Here is a 9437-nt window from a genome sequence, read left to right as displayed (position 1 = left end):
AGGAGAGGGGGGAGGAGGAGAGGAGAAGACAAGCGGGGGGAGGAGGAGAGGGGGGAGGAGGAGAGGGGGGAGGAGAGGGGGGAGGAGAGGGGGGGAAGGAGGAGAGGGGGGGGAGGAGGAGAGGGGGGGAAGGAGGAGAGGGGGGAGGAGGAGAGGGGGGGAGGAGGAGAGGGGAGGAGGAGGAGAGGGGGGGGAGGAGGAGAGGGGGGGAGGAGGAGAGGGGGGGAGGAGGAGAGGGGGGGAGGAGGAGAGGGGGGAGGAGGAGAGGGGGAGGAGGAGAGGGGGGGAGGAGGAGAGGGGGAGAGGGAGGGGGAAGAGGGAGTGGGAGGGGGAAGAGGGAATGGGAGGGGGGAGAGGGAGTGGGAGTGGGAGAGGGAGGGAGAGGAAGTGGGGGAGGGGGAGGGGAGGAGGAGGGCAGGAGGGGGAGGGTGGGAGGGGGAGGAGGAGGGCGGGAGGGGGAGGGGGAGAGCGAGTGGGGGAGAGGGAAAGGGGGAGGAGGAGAGGGGGGAGAGGAGGAGAGGGTGGAGAGGGAGGAGAGGGGGAGTGGGTAGGGGGGAGGGGGAGAGGGGGGAGTGGGGAGGAGGAGAGGGGAGGAAGAGAGGGGGAGGGGGAGAGGGAGGGGGGAGAGGAGGAAGTGGGGAGGAGAGGGGAGAGGGAGAGGGGGGAGGAGGAGAGGGAGGAGAGGGGGAGTGGTTAGGGGGAGGGGGAGTGGGGAGGGGGAGAGGGGGGAGTGGGGAGTGGGAGGGGGAGGAGGAGAGGGGGGCGGAGGAGAGGGGGGAGTGGGTAGGGGGAAGGGGGAGAGGGGGGAGTGGGGAGGAGGAGAGGGGGAGGAAGAGAGGGGGAAAGGGAGGGGGGAGAGGAGGGAGTGGGGAGGAGGAGAGGGAGAAGAGGGAGTGGGGAGGAGGAGAGGGGAGAGGGGGAGGAGGAGAGCTCAGGGGGGAGGAGAGGGGGGGAGGAGAGGGGGGGAGGAGGAGAGGGGAGAGGGGGAGGAGGAGAGCTCAGGGGGAGGAGAGGGGGGGGAGGAGAGGGGGGAGGAGGAGAGTGAGAGGGGGGAGGAGGAGAGGGAGAGGGGGGGAGGAGGAGAGGGAGAGGGGGGAGGAGGAGAGGGAGAGGGGGGAAGAGGAGAGGGAGACGGGGGAGGAGGAGAGGGGGGAGGAGGGGAAGGGGGGAGGAGGAGAGGGGAGAGGGGGGGGAGTAGGAGAGGGGGGAGGAGGAGAGGGTGGAGGAGGGGAAGGGGGAGGAGGAGAGGGGGGGGGAGGAGGAGAGGGAGGGAGGAGGGGAAGGGGGAGGAGGAGAGGGAGAGGGGGGGAGTAGGAGAGGGGGGGAGGAGGAGAGGGAGGAGGAGGGGAAGGGGGAGGAGGAGAGGGGGGGAGGAGGAGAGGGGGGAGGAAGAGAGGGAGGGGTAGGGGGAGGAGGAGAGGGAGTGGGAGGAGGAGAGGGAGGGGGAGGAGGAGAGGGAAGGAGAGGGAGTGGGGGAGGAGAGGGAGAGGGGGGAGGAGGGGAGGGGGAGAGGGGGGGAGTGGGGAGGGGGAGGAGGATAAGGGGGAGAGGAGGATAAGGGGGGGAGGAGGGGAGGGAGAGGGGGGAGAGGGGGAGAGGAGGATAAGGGGGAGAGGAGGAGAGAGGGGCGAGGAGGAGAGGGAGGATAGGGGGGGAGGAGGAGAGGGGAGGAGGAGGAGAAGGGGGGGAGGAGGAGGGGGGAGAGGAGAAGAGGGGGGGAGGAGATGGGGGGGAGGAGGAGAGGGGGGGAGGAGGAGAGGGGGGGAGGAGGAGAGGGGGGAAGAGGAGAGGGGGGAGGAGGGAGGGGGGAGGAGAGGGGGAAGAGGAGAGGGGGAGGAGGAGGAGAGGGGGGGGGAGGAGGAGAGGGGGGGGAGGAGGAGAGGGGGGGGAGGAGGGGGGGGAGGAGGGGGGAGGAGGAGGGGGGAGGAGGAGAGGGGGGGAAGAGGAGAGGGGGAGAAGGAGAGGGGGGAGGAGGAGAGGGGGGAGGAGGAGAGGGGGAGGATGAGGAGAGGGAGGGGGGGGAGAGGGGGGAGAAGGAGAGGGGGAGAGGGGGGGAGGAGGAGAGGGGGAGAGGAGGGGAGGAGGAGAGGGGGGGAGGAGGAGAGGAGGGAGGAGGAGAGGGGGAGGAGGAGAGGGGGGGAGGAGGAGAGGGGGGAGGAGGAGAGGGGGGGAGGAGGAGAGGGGGAGGAGGAGGAGAGGGGGGAAGGAGGAGAGGGGGGGAAGGAGGAGAGGGGGGAAGGAGGAGAGGGGGGGAGGAGGAGAGGGGGGAAGGAGGAGAGGGGGGGGAGGAGGAGATGGGAGGAGGAGGAGAGGGGGGGAGGAGGAGAGGGGGGAGGAGGAGAGGGGGCTGAGGAGAGGGGGGAGGAGGAGAGGGGGAGGAGGAGAGGGGGGAGAGGGAGTGGGAGGGGGAAGAGGGAGTGGGAGGGGGAAGAGGGAGTGGGAGGGGGGAGAGGGGAGTGGGAGAGGGAGGGAGAGGAAGTGGGGGAGGGGGAGGGTGGGAGGGGGAAAGGAGGAGGGCGGGAGGGGGAGGGGGGAGGAGGAGTGGGGGAGGGGGAGAGGGGGGAGGAGGAGAAGGAGAGGGGGGGAGGAGGAGAGGGAGGGAGAGGGGGGAAAGAGGGAGAGGGAGGAGAGTGGGAGGAGGAGAGGGAGTGGGAGGGAGAGGGGGAGGAGGAGAGGGGGGAGAGGGTGGAGAGGGGGGAGAGGAGGAGAGGGAGGAGAGGGGGAGTGGGTAGGGGGGAGGGGGAGAGGGGGGAGGGGGAGAGGGGGGAGTTGGGAGGAGGAGAGGGGAGGAAGAGAGGGGGAGGGGGAGAGGGAGGGGGGGAGAGGAGGAAGTGGGGAGGAGAGGGGAGAGGGAGAGGGGGGAGGAGGAGAGGGAGGAGAGGGAGGAGAGGGGGAGTGGTTAGGGGGAGGGGGAGTGGGAAGGGGGAGAGGGGGGAGTAGGAGGGGGAGGAGGAGAGGGAGGAGAGGGGGGCGGAGGAGAGGGGGAGTGGGTAGGGGGAAGGGGGGAAGGGGGGAGTGGGGGAGGAGGAGAGGGGGAGGAATAGAGGGGGAAGGGAGGGGGGAGAGGAGGGTGTGGGGAGGAGGAGAGGGGAGAAGAGGGAGTGGGGAGGAGGGGAGGGGAGAGGGGGGAGGAGGAGAGGGGGAGGAGAGAGGGGGAAAGGGAGGGGGGAGAGGAGGGTGTGGGGAGGAGGGAGAGGGGAGAAGAGGGAGTGGGGAGGAGGGGAGGGGGAGAGGGGGAGGAGGAGAGGGAGAGGGGGGGAGGAGGAGAGGGGGGAGGAGGAGAGGGAGACGGGGGGAGGAGGAGAGGGGGGAGGAGGGGAAGGGGGGAGGAGGAGAGGGAGAGGGGGGGGAGTAGGAGAGGGGGGGGAGGAGGAGAGGGAGGAGGAGGGGACGGGGGAGGAAGAGAGGGAGGGGTAGGGGGGAGGAGGAGAGGGAGTGGGAGGAGGAGAGGGTGGTGGGGAGATGGAGTGGGGAGGGGGAGAGGGAGTGGGTAGGGGGAGAGGGTGTGGAGAGGGAGTGGGGAGGGGCAGAGGGGGGGAGAGGGTGTAGGGGGAGAGTGTGGGGTGGAGAGGGAGTGGGGAGGAGGAGAGGGTGTGGGGGGGAGAGGGAGTGGGGAGATGGAGTGGGGAGGGGGAGAGGGAGTGGGTAGGGGGGAGAGGGTTGTGGAGAGGGAGTGGGGAGGGGCAGAGGGGGGGAGAGGGTGTGGGGGGGGGGGGGAGAGGGAGTGTGGAGGGTGTGAGGGAGTGGGTAGGGGGAGTGGGTAGGGGGAGAGGAAGTGGGGAGGGGCAGAGGGGGGATAGGGAGTGGGGAGTGTAGGGGGAGGGGGGAGAGAGAGGGGAGAGGGTGTGGAGAGGGAGTGGGGAGGGGGAGAGGGTGTGGAGAGGGAGTGGGGAGGGGCAGAAGGGGGGAGAGTGTGTGGCGAGGGAGAGGGAGTGGGGAGGGGGTGAGGGAGTGGGTAGGGGGAGTGGGTAGGGGGAGAGGGAAGGGGAGGGGGGAGAGGGGGGATAGGGAGGGGGAGAGAGGGGGAGAGGGAGTGGGGAGGGGGAGAGGACGTGGAGAGGGGGTGTGGGGAGGGGGGCAAGGAAGTGGGGAGGGAGTAGGAAGGGGGAGAGGGATTGGGAAGAGGGAGAGGAAGTGGGGATGGGGAGAGTGTGTGGGGAGAGGGGAGTGGGGAGGGGAGAGAGGGGGGAGGGGGGTAATGGAGAGGGTGTGGGGAGGGGGAGAGGAGTGGGGAGAGGGAGAGGACGTGGAGAGGGGGTGTGGGGAGGGGAGAGAGTGGGAGAGAGAGGGGGGGAGAGGGAATGGGGAGGGGGAGAAGGAGTGGGGAGGGTTGAGGGAGTGGGGAGGGGGCAGAGGGAGTGGGGAGGGGGCAGAGGGAGAGGGGGGTGGAGAGGGGGGAGAGGGAATGGGGAGGGGGAGAAGGAGTGGGGAGGGTTGAGGGAGTGGGGAGGGTTGAGAGGAGTGGGGAGGGGGGCAGATGGAGTGGGGGAGGGGGCCGGAGGGAGAGGGGGGTGGAGAGGGGTGTGTGGAGGGGGGAGTGGGGTGGGGAGGGGGGGAGAGGGAGGGGGGAGTGGAGTGGGGAGGGGGGAGAAGGGCGAGGGAGTGGGGAGGGGGATAGGGATTGCGAAGAGGGAGAGGAAGTGGGAAGGGGGGAGAGAGGGAGTGGGGAGGGGTAGAGGGAGTGAGGGGGAAAGTGGGGTAGGTGGGAGGGAAAGGGGGGGTAGGAGGGAGGGGTTGGGAAAGGGTGGGTAGGAGGGGAAGGATATTGGTAGGAGGGAGGGGTTGGGAAAGGGTGGATAGGAGGGGAAGGATATGGGGAGGGAAAGGGGGGATAGTGGGAGGGGAAGGAAAGGGGGGAGGAGGGGAGTGGGTGGCTCTGGAAAAGGGGGATAGGAGGGGAGCGTGTGGGAAAGGGGGTGGGAAAGGGGATAGGAAGGGGGGGAGGAGGGGAGTGGAGGGAAAAGGGGGAGGAGGGGAGGGGAGGGAAAGGTGGGGTAGGATGGAGGGGGAGGGAAAGGGGGGAAGGAGGTAGGATGGAGTGGGGAAAGGGGGGTAGGAGGGGAGGGAGAGGTAAAGGGGGGTAGGAGGGAAGGGGAGTAGGAGAGGAGGGAGAAGGGAGGGGGAGAGAGGGGATGAGGGGAGAGGGGGAGGGAAAGGGGGGTAGGAGGTAGGATGGAGGAGGAGATAGGGGGAGGGGGAGATAAAGGGGGGTAGGAGGGAAAGGGGGGTAGGAGAGGAGGAGAAGGGAGGGGGAGAGAGGGGATGAGGGGACAGATGGAGAGGTAGGACGGTGAGGTAGGGAAATCAAGTTAGAAAGGGTGGGGGAGACAGAATGAGAGGGGGTGGGTGGGAGAATGAGGGGAGAGAGAATGAGAGGGAGGGGGGTGGGAGAATGAGAGGGAAGGGGGTGGGAGAATGAGAGGGAGGGGGGTGGGAGAATGAGAGGGAGGGGGGTGGGAGAATGAGAGGGAGAGGGTGGGCAGAATGAGAGGGAGGGGGTTGGAGAATGAGAGGGAGGGGGTGGGAGAATGAGAGGGAGGGGTGGGAGAATGAGAGGGAGGGGGGTGGGAGAATGAGAGGGAGAGGGTGGGAGAATGAGAGGGAGGGGGTTGGAGAATGAGAGGGAGGGGGTGGGAGAATGAGAGGGAGGGGTGGAGAATGAGAGAGAGGGGGTGGGAGAATGAGAGGGAGGGGGTGGGAGAATGAGAGGGAGGGGGGTGGGGAGAATGAGAGGGAGCGGGGTGGGAGAATGAGAGGGAGGGGGGTGGGAGAATGAGAGGGAGGGGGTGGGAGAATGAGAGGGAGGGGGTGGGAGAATGAGAAGGAGGGGGGTGGGAGAATGAGAGGGAGGGGGTGGGAGAATGAGAGGGAGGGGGTGGGAGAATGAGATGGAGGGGGAGCGGAGAATGAGAGGATGGGGGGAGAGAATGAAGGGGGGAAGAGAAGGAAAGGGAGGGAGGAGAGAATGAGAGGAAGGGGAGGGTGGGTGAGAGAATGAGAGGGAGGGAGGAGAGGGAGGAGATGCAGGGGAGGGAGGAGAGAGATGGAAGGGATGAAAGGGAAGGGAGGGAGGAGAGGGAGGAGAGGGAGGGAGGGGAGGGAGGTGAGGGAGGGAGGGGAGGGAGGAGAGGGAGGAGAGGGTAGGTATGAGAATGAGAGGGAGGGGAGGGTGGGTATGAGAATGAGAGGGAGGAGAGGGAGGGGGGGAGAGAGAGAGGACGTGGAGAGGGGGTGTAGGGAGTGGGGAGGGGAGAGAGGGAGGGAGGGGGAGGGAGTGGGAGAGAGAGGGGGGAGAGGGAATGGGGAGGGGGAGAAGGATTGGGGAGGGTTGAGAGGGAGTGGGGAGGGGGCAGAGGGAGTGGGGAGGGGGCAGAGGGAGAGGGGGGTGGAGAGGGGTGTGTGGAGGGGGGAGTGGGGTGGGGAGGGGGGAGAGGGAGGGGGGAGTGGGGTGGGGAGGGGGAGAGGGAGGGGGGAGTGGGGTGGGGAGAGGGAGTGGGGAGGGGGGAGAGGGGCGAGGGAGTGGGGAGGGGGATAGGGATTGGGAAGAGGGAGAGGAAGTGGGAAGGGGGAGAGAGGGAGTGGGGAGGGGTAGAGAGGGAGTGAGGGGAAAGTGGGGTAGGTGGGAGGGAAAGGGGGGTAGGAGGGAGGGGTTGGGAAAGGGTGGGTAGGAAGGGAAGGATATGGGGAGGGAAAGGGGGGATAGTGGGAGGGGAAGGAAAGGGGGTAGGAGGGGAATGGGTGGGGCTGGAAAAGGGGGGTAGGAGGGGAGCGTGTGGGAAAGGGGGTGGGAAAGGGGATAGGAAGGGGGGAGGAGGGGAGTGGAGGGAAAAGGGGGAGGAGGGGAGGGAAAGGGGGGGTAGGATGGAGGGGGAGGGAAAGGGGGGAAGGAGGTAGGATGGAGTGGGGAAAGGGGGATAGGAGAGGAGGGAGAGGTAAAGGGGGGTAGGAGGGAAAGGGGAGTAGGAGAGGAGGGGAAGGATATTGGTAGGAGGGAGGGGTTGGGAAAGGGTGGATAGGAGGGGAAGGATATGGGGAGGGAAAGGGGGGATAGTGGGAGGGGAAGGAAAGGGGGTAGGAGGGGAATGGGTGGGGCTGGAAAAGGGGGGTAGGAGGGGAGCGTGTGGGAAAGGGGGTGGGAAAGGGGATAGGAAGGGGGGAGGAGGGGAGTGGAGGGAAAAGGGGGAGGAGGGGAGGGGAGGGAAAGGGGGGGTAGGATGGAGGGGGAGGGAAAGGGGGGAAGGAGGTAGGATGGAGTGGGGAAAGGGGGATAGGAGGGGAGGGAGAGGTAAAGGGGGGTAGGAGGGAAAGGGGAGTAGGAGAGGAGGGAGAAGGGAGGGGGAGAGAGGGGATGAGGGGAGAGGGGGAGGGAAAGGGGGGTAGGAGGTAGGATGGAGGAGGGGATAGGGGGAGGGGGAGATAAACGGGGTAGGGGGGAAAGGGGGGTAGGAGAGGAGGGAGAAGGGAGGGGGAGAGAGGGGATGAGGGGACAGATGGAGAGGTAGGGCGGTGAGGTAGGGAAATCAAGTTAGAAAGGGTGGGGGAGACAGAATGAGAGGGGGTGGGTGGGAGAATGAGGGGGAGAGAGAATGAGAGGGAGGGGGGTGGGAGAATGAGAGGGAAGGGGGTGGGAGAATGAGAGGGAGGGGGGTGGGAGAATGAGAGGGAGGGGGGTGGGAGAATGAGAGGGAGGGGGTGGGAGAATGAGAGGGAGGGGGTGGGAGAATGAGAGGGAGGGGGTGGGAGAATGAGAGGGAGGGGGTGGGAGAATGAGAGGGAGGGGGTGGGAGAATGAGAGGGAGGGAGGTGGGAGAATAAGAGGGAGGGGGTGGGAGAATGAGAGGGAGGGGGGTGGGAGAATGAGAGGGAGGGGGGTGGGAGAATGAGAGGGAGGGGGTGGGAGAATGAGAGGGAGGGGGTGGGAGAATGAGAAGGAGGGGGGTGGGAGAATGAGAGGGAGGGGGTGGGAGAATGAGATGGAGGGGGAGCGGAGAATGAGAGGATGGGGGTAGAGAATGAAGGGGGGAAGAGAAGGAAAGGGAGGGGGGAGAGAATGAGAGGAAGGGGAGGGTGGGTGAGAGAATGAGAGGGAGGGAGGAGAGGGAGGAGATGGAGGGGAGGGAGGAGAGAGAGGGGAGGGAGGAAAGGGAAGGGAGGGAGGAGAGGGAGGGAGGGGAGGGAGGAGAGGGAGGGAGGGGAGGGAGGAGAGGGAGGAGAGAGAGGGAGGAGAGGGAGGGTATGAGAATGAGAGGTAGGAGAGGGAGGGTATGAGAATGAGAGGGAGGGGAGGGTGGGTATGAGAATGAGAGGGAGGGGAGGGTGGGTATGAGAATGAGAGGGAGGAGAAGGAGGGGAGGGTGGGTATTAGAATGAGAATGAGAGGGAGGGGAGGGTGTGTATGAGAATGAGAGGGAGGGGAGGGTGGGTATGAGAATGAGAGGGAGGGGAGGGTGGGTATGAGTGAGAGGGAGGAGAGGGAGGGGAGGGTGGGTATGAGAATGAGAGGGAGGGGAGGGTGGGTATGAGAATGAGAGGGAGGAGAGGGGAGGGTGGGTATGAGAATGAGAGGGAGGAGAGGGGAGGGTGGGTATGAGAATGAGAGGGAGGAGAGGGAGGGTATGAGAATGAGAGGAATGAGAGGGAGGAGAGGGTGGGTATGAGAATGAGAGGGAGGAGAGGGAGGGGAGGGTGGGTATGAGAATGAGAGGGATAAGAATGAGAGGGAGGAGAGGGAGGGGAGGGTGGGTATGAGAATGAGAGGGAGGGGAGGGTGGGTATGAGAATGAGAGGGAGGGGAGGTGAGAGAATGAGAGGGAGGGTAGGGTAGGTGAGAGAATGAGAGGGAGGGGAGGGTAGATGAGAGAATGAGAGGGAGGGGAGGATGGGTGAGAGAATGAGAATGAGAGGGAGTGGAGGGTGGGTGAGAGAATGAGAGGGAGGGGAGGGTGGGTGAGAGAATGAGAATGAGGGGGTGGGTGGGTGAGAGAACGAGAATGGAGGGGAGGGTGGGTATGAGAATGAGAGGGAGGGGAGGGTGAGAGAATGAGAATGAGAGGGAGGGGAGGGTGGGTGAGACAATGAGAATGAGAGGGAGGGGAGGGTGGGTGAGAGAATGAGAATGAGAGGGAGGGTGGGTGAGAGAATGGGAGGGAGGGGAGGGTGGGTGAGAGAATGAGAACGAAAGGGAGAGGAGGGTGGGTGAGAGAATGAGAATGAGAGGGAGAGGAGGGTGGGTGAGAGAATGAGAATGAGAGGAGGGTGGGTGAGAGAATGAGAGGGAGAGGAGGGCGGGTGAGAGAATGAGAGGGAGAGGGGGGTGGGTGATAGAATGAGAGGGAGAGGAGGGTGGGTGAGAGAATGAGAGGGAGAGGAGGGTGGGTGAGAGAATGAGAGGGAGAGGAGGGTGGGTGTGAGAATGAGAGGAAGAGGAGGGTGGGTGT

General features: G+C 66.4%; 1 protein-coding gene across 6 annotated transcripts in view; it reads right to left on the bottom strand.

Annotated features, from left to right (window-relative positions):
• Positions 1 to 9437, bottom strand: part of LOC142503102 (malate synthase-like) — a 79847-nt gene that overhangs the window by 37969 nt on the left and 32441 nt on the right. The window lies entirely within an intron of this gene.

Source organism: Ascaphus truei, chromosome 1 (genome assembly GCF_040206685.1).
Source record: "Ascaphus truei isolate aAscTru1 chromosome 1, aAscTru1.hap1, whole genome shotgun sequence".
NCBI lineage: Eukaryota > Metazoa > Chordata > Amphibia > Anura > Ascaphidae > Ascaphus > Ascaphus truei.
The sequence above is the reverse complement of the archived record's forward strand: the minus strand, read 5'-3'. Positions and strand labels throughout refer to the sequence as shown.